The following is a 7,624-nucleotide window of genomic DNA, read 5'->3' as shown; positions in this document are numbered from 1 at the left end:
GTGTGGACAGAGAGGCAGGGCAGGTTCCTGAACAAGCAACCTCCAGAGTGGTGTCTCATTCTGACTCTATGACTGATCTGTGACTTAACCACGTTATGCAACTCCTTTAAACCTCGGGATCCTTGATTATAAGACATGGTATTCCGCTCGCTGATGATGGTCAGGACATTCCGAAAAATCTGCCCCCCATGCCCCCCTCACCTCCCCATGGGATTGAACCCAGGGCTTTGTGAGGACTGACTCTACCACTGAGCTGCACCCCTATCCCAATGAGTAAAGTATGTGCTTAATGTACCCAAGGGGGTGTGGTTAGAAAAAGCTACAGACATGTCTATGCCATGATGTGGCTACAGAGTTTATTATAAGTAATAGAAAAAACAGCTAGTGGAATCCAGAAGGACCCAGAGCTGAGAGAGAAAGTAGACTGGACGTGGCCAGGGCTATATGTGAGAGAGGGGAGAACAGGCAGAGATGACGAATAGAAAGAGCAGAGTGACTATCTGGAGTTGAGACTAGAAAACACAGTGAGAGTAGCAAGGGTTATAAGCAGGTGGGAGGGAGTGGCTGACAGGGGGATGCCTCTGAGCTGAAGGGGACTTTGAGATACATAACAAGGATGCTATGCTCCATTCATATCCCCGAGGAGGCCTGCTTTTTTCTGAAGGGAAACAGAGAAGGAGTAGCTCTTGGGGAGAAGAGAGGTGAAGCGGGTGGGAAGGATGGAGGGAAGGGAAACTGTGGTCAGGATGTATTGTACAAAAGAGGAATAAACTTAAAATAACAACAACAACAACAAAGAAATGTATAACAATTACCTCTGAGTAGGGATCGGGAAGCCCAGAGGCTAACATGGGCCTTGATATGCTGGTAGGCACCACAGCTCTATGCTCATTGGAGAGTCATATCCCTTTGGTAAACAAGACCAAGGACTGGCTTCACAAGTTCCTGAGAACACTGGCTTTTACCTAACCACCGGACATCCTCCTAAAGTCCAGGCTGAGCTCGTGTCTGGATATTTCAACTGCCTATTGGAGTTTGGGGAGCTGGCAGTGCCTTTGGGCTTGACGCTAAATACCATAGCACGCTATCGTGTCCTTAGGTCCTTACGTTCTTCTTTGGTTTGGAAGTACTTGCATCCTTCAGCCTCTCCCTTCTGGGGACACCCCAGATGCGGGATGCTGCCAGGTGCATCCTTACCTCCCTTGATTGTTTGGCCTTTTTCCTTCAAGGATGTGCTTGGACCACTCTTGCCTTGGGATGAGGTCTCCTAGTGGTACTCCTAGCCACTGTCCCTTAGCTGTCATTTGGCCCCAGTCCCTTTGCTTTTAGTATCTCCTTTCTTGGTTACGTTCTTAGGACAATGCTTACATCTGTAGCTAGAGTTTCTTTTTTTTTTTCTTCTTTCTTTCTTTCTTTCTTCACATTTTTTTTATTTCATAGGATGAAATACTTTTTTTTCAGGCTAAATCTTTTTTTTATTAATTCATTCATATTACATCTCAGTTGTTATCCCATGTGGGAAAGATTAAGCTTTGTCACAGGTGGAAGCAATTTTGGAGGGCTTTACCCTTGGGGCACACCATGAATACCTTGTGAGAGACTGTTTGGAGCCTTACTGGGCTTGGAATTCAGGAAGCCTACCTGGGAACCCCACCGTGGCTATTGTTTTCCTAATTGACCCTCGAAGGGAGAAGGAGACCACCCTTTGCATGTGATTGGGAAGAAAAACAAGAGGTTGAGAGAAGGCGAGGAGAGCGGAGAGAGAGGAACAGACTGGACCAGCTCGTGGGGCAGAGAGACACCTAAAGACCTATCCCGTGGAACGGAGACTGGAAGGTTCATTCTTCTGTCCCTTTAACCTTTTTTCCTTCTTGTGTATGCTAGTTGGGTTGTATAATAAAGTTTAATTGTTAATAAACAGAGCCAACAATCCCATCCCTTGTGTCCTTTCATTCTCCCTCCCTCCCGCTTTCACCCTACTCCCCTCCCCTATGACTGTGACTGAGGGGGACCCCTCCCCCTGTATATGATCATAGGGTATCAAGCTCTTCTTAGTAGCCTGCTATCCTTCCCATCAAGGGGACATGGTCAAATATGGGGCACCAGAGTTCATGTGAAAGTCAGTCCCCACTCTCCACTCAACTGTGGAGAATGTCCTGTCCATTGGCTAGATCTGGGTAGGGGTTCGATGTTTACTGCACGTATTGTCCTTGGTTGGTGCCATAGTTTGAGCAGGACCCCTGGGCCCAGATCTGCCCATCATAATGTTCTTCTTGTAGGTTTCTAGGACCCTCTGGATCCTTCTGTTTGCCCATTCTCCCATTCTTCTCTCACCTAGAGTCCCAATAGGATGTCCTCACATCTATCCCACTTTCCTGGTAGGTGGAGACTTTCATGGGACATGCCCCTTGGGCTAGTGTCCAGATATAAGTGAGTATATACCACTTGAGTCTTTCTGCTTCTGGGTTAACTCACTCATTATGATAATTTCTAGTTCAATCCATTTGTCCACAAATTTTGGGAATTCCTTGTTTTTAATTGGCTAGAGTTTCTTTGAGGGCAGCAGGCATCTCAGTTTTTACCTCTTTGCAGCCTAAGTTGAAGCAGTATATCATTAACTGACTTTTAGGGTTAGTACCAGTTAGTGTTTCTGTTATCATTAAATATATAGAGAGAGATGCAACTGAGAGACAGTGCGAGAGAGAGGGATGGGGGGCGGGGGTGAAGGCGTACCAGACAAAGGGAGGGAGAGAGAAAACTTAGGCTCAGAGAGTGAGAGAAAGAGAGAGAGAGTGAGGGGGGGGAGGTGGCTGGTTAGCCCTTTATTTGTTTGTTTGTTTTCATTTGTTCACTTTACATCCCGATTGTAGGCCCCTCTTGTCACCTCCCAATCCCACCTCCCCTCCCTCATACCCTCTCCCTCCTTTCCCTAGTCCTCAGAAAAGGAAGCCCTCCCCTCCTAACATCTGGCCTCAGCCTATCAAGCCTCATCTACACTACCTGTATCCTTTTTCTCTGTGGTCCCACAAGGCTGCCCAGCCAGGGGGAAGTAATCAGTGTGGGGGTGGGGAGCAGAGTCCATGTCAGAAATAATCCCTACTTCCCATATTGTGGGATCCACAAGGAGACTGTGCTGCCTATTTACCACATCTGAGCAGAGGGTCTAGGTCCACATCATACATGGTCCTTGGTTGGCACATCAGTCTCTGTTGTAATGTGGTTATTCTGTATTATGTGGCTAATATCCACTTATAAGTGAGTATATATCATGTGTGTCTTTCTGGGTCTGGGTTACTTCACTCAGGATGGTCTTTCCTAGTTCCATCCATTTGCCTATACATTTCAAGATTTCCTTGTTTTTAATAGCTGAGTAGTATTCCATTGTATAAATGTACCAGATTCTTTATCCATTCTTTGGTTGAGGGACATCTAGGTTGTTTCCAGATTCTGGCTATTATGAATAAAGCTGCTAGGATTTGCTGAAGGAGGCAGAGGCAGGAGGATCATGGGTTGGCCCTTTCATATCTCTGTGCAGCTGAAGCATGTCTGGCACACACCTGACAGCTGCAAGTGATGACATAAGGTTGCTAGGCAACCTAGGACTGGGCTAGAGTATCAGCTTGTGAACAGTTTCCCCCAAACTTCTTGTCCACCTGAACCCTGTGAGAGGACCATCACTTGGAAAGAGAAACTGCACAGATACAATCCAGTTAATATGGGGTCATAGTCAATTAGAGTGGGCTCTAAATCCAATGCCTGCTGTTCTTAAAGCGAAGAGGAATTTGGAAACAGAAGAAACATAGGAAAGAAAATCAGAGTACAGTGGAGAGAGAATTGGAGTGACACAGCTCGAAGCCAGCCACCGACAAGGATTGCTGGCCACCAGGAGGAGGCAGAGGGTTCTCCACCTAGAACTTACCGAAAAGCCACACCCCGCCTATGAAACACCTGTGGAGCATTAAGGCATCCCGTTTGTAGGGATGCTGCATACATATAAGAACCATGGTGAAAGGGGGCGCTCCTCGGAGGGTCACAGTCTAGCTTTGGGCAACTTACTTTCAGAAAATCTGCGGATACTGTTTGCAATAAGATTTTAAGGACAGTCATTGAAGGCAATTGACGGAGAGAAAGATAACACTGGGTATGACCTGAGCAGAAATAATAATAATAATAAAGCCGGGCTCAGTGGCGCATGCCTGTTATCCCAGCACTCAGGGAGGCAGAGACCGGTGGATCTCTGTGAGTTTGAGGCCAGCCTGGTCTGCAAGGGAGTCCAGGACAGTCAAGGCTACACAGAGAAACCCCTGTGTCAAGGGAAAACACCACCATTGTCACCATCATCATCATTATTATCATCGTCATAAATAGGGATGATGATGCAAGAAAATATCCAAAACAAAGCTTAGGAAAATGAATATCTTATTAAAGGTGTGACGGCTAATTTTGATTGTCCACTTGACACACCTGCAAAGAAGGAGCCTCAGTAAAGGAAATGCATCCACCAGATCAGCCTGTGGGTATCTCTACAGGGCATTTCTCAATTTCTAGTTGATGTAGAAGGACACCGTGTAAAAGTAACTTTTATTTGCCTAATGTAATTGTCATTTCGGAGGCTTATTGCCTCCAACTACTAACCTAGGCCTAGTTCTGGAAGCTTCTAGCCTCCATAAAATCTAATCTAGGCCTAGAATGTTTTCAGCCTCTGAGACTTAACGCTGTATAAACTCACCCTTTCTAGCTCTTTCTGAAGTCTGGCTGACCGGTTCAACTCGGCTGTTCTGGCTCAAATTCCTCTCCAAGCTGACTGATTCAATCTGGCTTCTCTCAGCTTCTGACTGACTCGCTTGCTCTGCTTGGCCTCATACTAACTTCGGCAATATGTTCTAATCTTCTGGCTCCTTCTCGTTCTCTGGCTCATTCTGTCTTCACCTGTGTCCAACTTGTTCTCTCTTCAACCTCGATCTGTGAAACTGTCCAGGTAAAACTCTCTGCATTCTGTGAACTGAGCTGCCAGGAACTGAACTCCACCACACTGCCTCTCACCTGAACTGCCTGAACAGCACTGACTAGAACACTTCTCATTCAAAAAATCAAAATATCCCAGCACTTGGGAGGCAGAGGCAGGTGAATCGCTGTGAGTTCGAGACCATCCTGGTCTACAAAGTGAGTCGGTGGTGGCGCACACCTGTAATCCCAGCACTCAGAATAAAAATAGCTCTTCCCCTTCGTAAGGTTGTGCAGACCTATTTATACTGCATTAACGCTTAGAACTGTGCGCAACTGAAGGCTAATCCAAAGCCTCCTTGGTTTTCTTCTCCATCTCGAGTGCAGATAATGCTAACTTGGGACGGCGAATTGTGAAGATAATACAATGACTTCCAGAAAATAGAGGTCCGGCTGAGAAGGAAATGTGAGCAAGGCCGGCCCACTTGCTTCTCAATACGTTTGTAAAATGAGCACTGAGAAGCCCAGGTGTGGTGGAGCACGTCTTTAATCTCAGCACTTGGGAGGCAGAAGCAGGTGGATCTACAAAGCAAGTCCAGGACGGCCAAGGCTACACAGAGAAACCCTGTCTCAAAAAAAAAAAGGGGGGGGCTGAGCACAGGGGACTTTTTTAAAGCCAGTGTAAGGAAACTGAGGCTCTCTGTTGACCTTTTGTAATTGACCGCATCTGGATTCTAAGTCCCACCGAGCTCCTCACCAGGTCACCAAGCATACAGCAAGCTTCCAGTCGGTTTCAAAAGATGGAACAGAGCTAAAGAGCAAGCCAGTTTGCCGGGACTGACTTGCTATGTGTCACTCCCTGCCCTGCAGGGCAGGTTCCAGGAACAGTCCCCCACCCCGACCCCACGCGGGAGACTTAGACACTTTCACACCTATGGTGTCTGTTTTACAAAGTGACCATACTTGCAGGACCCCTTACAAGGAGTAAACCAGCCGCGCTGGTTTAATGGGCGTGTACCCTCTTTAGTGCGGTCTTTCCGTGAACTCCAGCCGGGCCGGATACGGCATCCACCCCCACCCCCACCCCGCTACCCTCACCCCCGCCGGGGGTGGGGGGGAAAGAGGAAGCGTATTCCTCGTGTAGGCACTGATTAAAACACAACTTTGTACCCTAATTATCCTGCAAGGCTCCACCTTCCCACGCCGCTGATAACGCTCGCCAGGCAGCTCTGGCCATTGCTGGCCTCGCCCTGGAGAGCTCGGTGCATCCAGCCGCCGGCTAGTCCTGCCCGCCCCGAGCCAGTCGTGCCGGGGACAACCCGGAGTAGCAGATGTGAGTTGCTTTGTCACCGCCCTCTCGGCGACTTTAGGCAAATCAATCCGGTGTGTGTGTGTCTTGCGGGTAGGGCAGCTGCAGAGAAGAGAGTAGCCCGCCCGGTAGCCGCGACCTGCAGGCTTGCGCGCCAAGGAACTTCGGTCCTCAGCGCGGTGCGGGGGAACCCTCTGCGGGATCGCGGGGGGCCGCTTCTCCTTCCTCTGGCGTCACGGGGGTCTCGGCGCTGTCCCACTCCTGGCCGAGGGAAGGAAGAGCGACTCCGGGGCAGCGAGTGTAGCACAGGAGCTGGCCTTAGAGCGCCCGGTTGGTGCAGCGGTGGGGACCTCGCGCCCGGGGTTCCCAGCTCCCCGGTAGGTCGGCTTGGTCATTTGGGCGTGCGAGGGGCTCTGGGCGGCCGCGCGAGACCCCTTTTCGGCCCGCCACTTTCACTTTCCCTTGGGGGAAACTTGGGCGCCGCGTCCCTGTCGCTATGGGGCGGGGGAGGCGCGATCCGGAACTAACTAGGTTTAGGCTTCTTGGCGGCGTAGTGCGCGGGTCCCCCAGGAGCAGGCGAGGGCGGCGGTGAGACCGCAGCGAGCGCCCAGCAGATGCCGCGGCTTCGCAGCCCCACGAGGCAGCCCCAGCCGTGAGTGGGACGCCGCAAAGTTCCCGGGGCCCGCGTGGGAGCCCTCCCTGGCTTCGGCTACCAAACCCGGCTCCTCGCGAGGGGACAGAGGTCCTGGGAGAGTCAAGCTGTAGGTCGCGTTGTCCCAGCCCGTGGCCTCTGCAGGGACAAGCGTCTGAGCGTTTTAAGGTCAAGTTTTTGTGCCGCAGAACCCGCCAGAAATCGTAGCCTCCTGTGAAGTGGCGGCGTCTCCCATGGAGATTGGGAACCTCTGGGATATCCCAGCCCAAGGGAAGGGACCGTAGATTCCCTTTACGGACGCGAGCGTGCCTCCAAGATAGACATGGTGTGTGAATGAAAGCACCAAGTTTCCAGGTAGGGTTTGCAAATCTTAAGTGTTGTTCCTGTGCTGAGCAAGTGGAGGGATGATGCCAGTTTGGGGACACATGCCGCTCACCTTTTTGAACCTTTAAAACTTAAGGGTAATAAATGAGAAGATTAAGGGAGCTGGAATAATATTAATTTGAGTCTCTTGTATGGTTTCAGAGGCATAGAAATCGCCTTTTTAAAAACCTCTTATATGCATAAAACATGCACTTGTAATCAGTTTTGGCAGCTTTCATTAATGGTGCCCGGAGGAAGTAAGGTCTTTAAAAGTGAGTTATTTGCGGAGAGCTGTCTGAATGGCACTTACTAAGAATCCAGATCTGTGAAGAATGCTGGGTTTGGGTGTGCCTGAA

General features: G+C 49.7%; 1 protein-coding gene across 5 annotated transcripts in view; it reads left to right on the top strand.

The window, feature by feature from the left end:
* Positions 1-5,480: 5,480 nt before the first annotated feature.
* The window catches only part of GCNT4 (glucosaminyl (N-acetyl) transferase 4), a 28,456-nt gene continuing 26,312 nt past the window's right edge, over positions 5,481-7,624 (top strand). For 2 of the 5 annotated variants that reach the window (XM_084802490.1, XM_084802489.1), the window contains exon 1: positions 5,481-6,277. The gene's annotated coding sequence lies outside the window, so the exon portion shown is untranslated. The other 3 variants (XM_084802488.1, XM_084802487.1, XM_084802491.1) reach the window with 2 other exon arrangements.

The sequence above is a fragment of the Acomys minous genome (assembly GCF_964271855.1).
Source record: "Acomys minous genome assembly, chromosome: 11".
Taxonomy (NCBI): Eukaryota; Metazoa; Chordata; class Mammalia; order Rodentia; family Muridae; genus Acomys; species Acomys minous.
The sequence above is the reverse complement of the archived record's forward strand: the minus strand, read 5'-3'. Positions and strand labels throughout refer to the sequence as shown.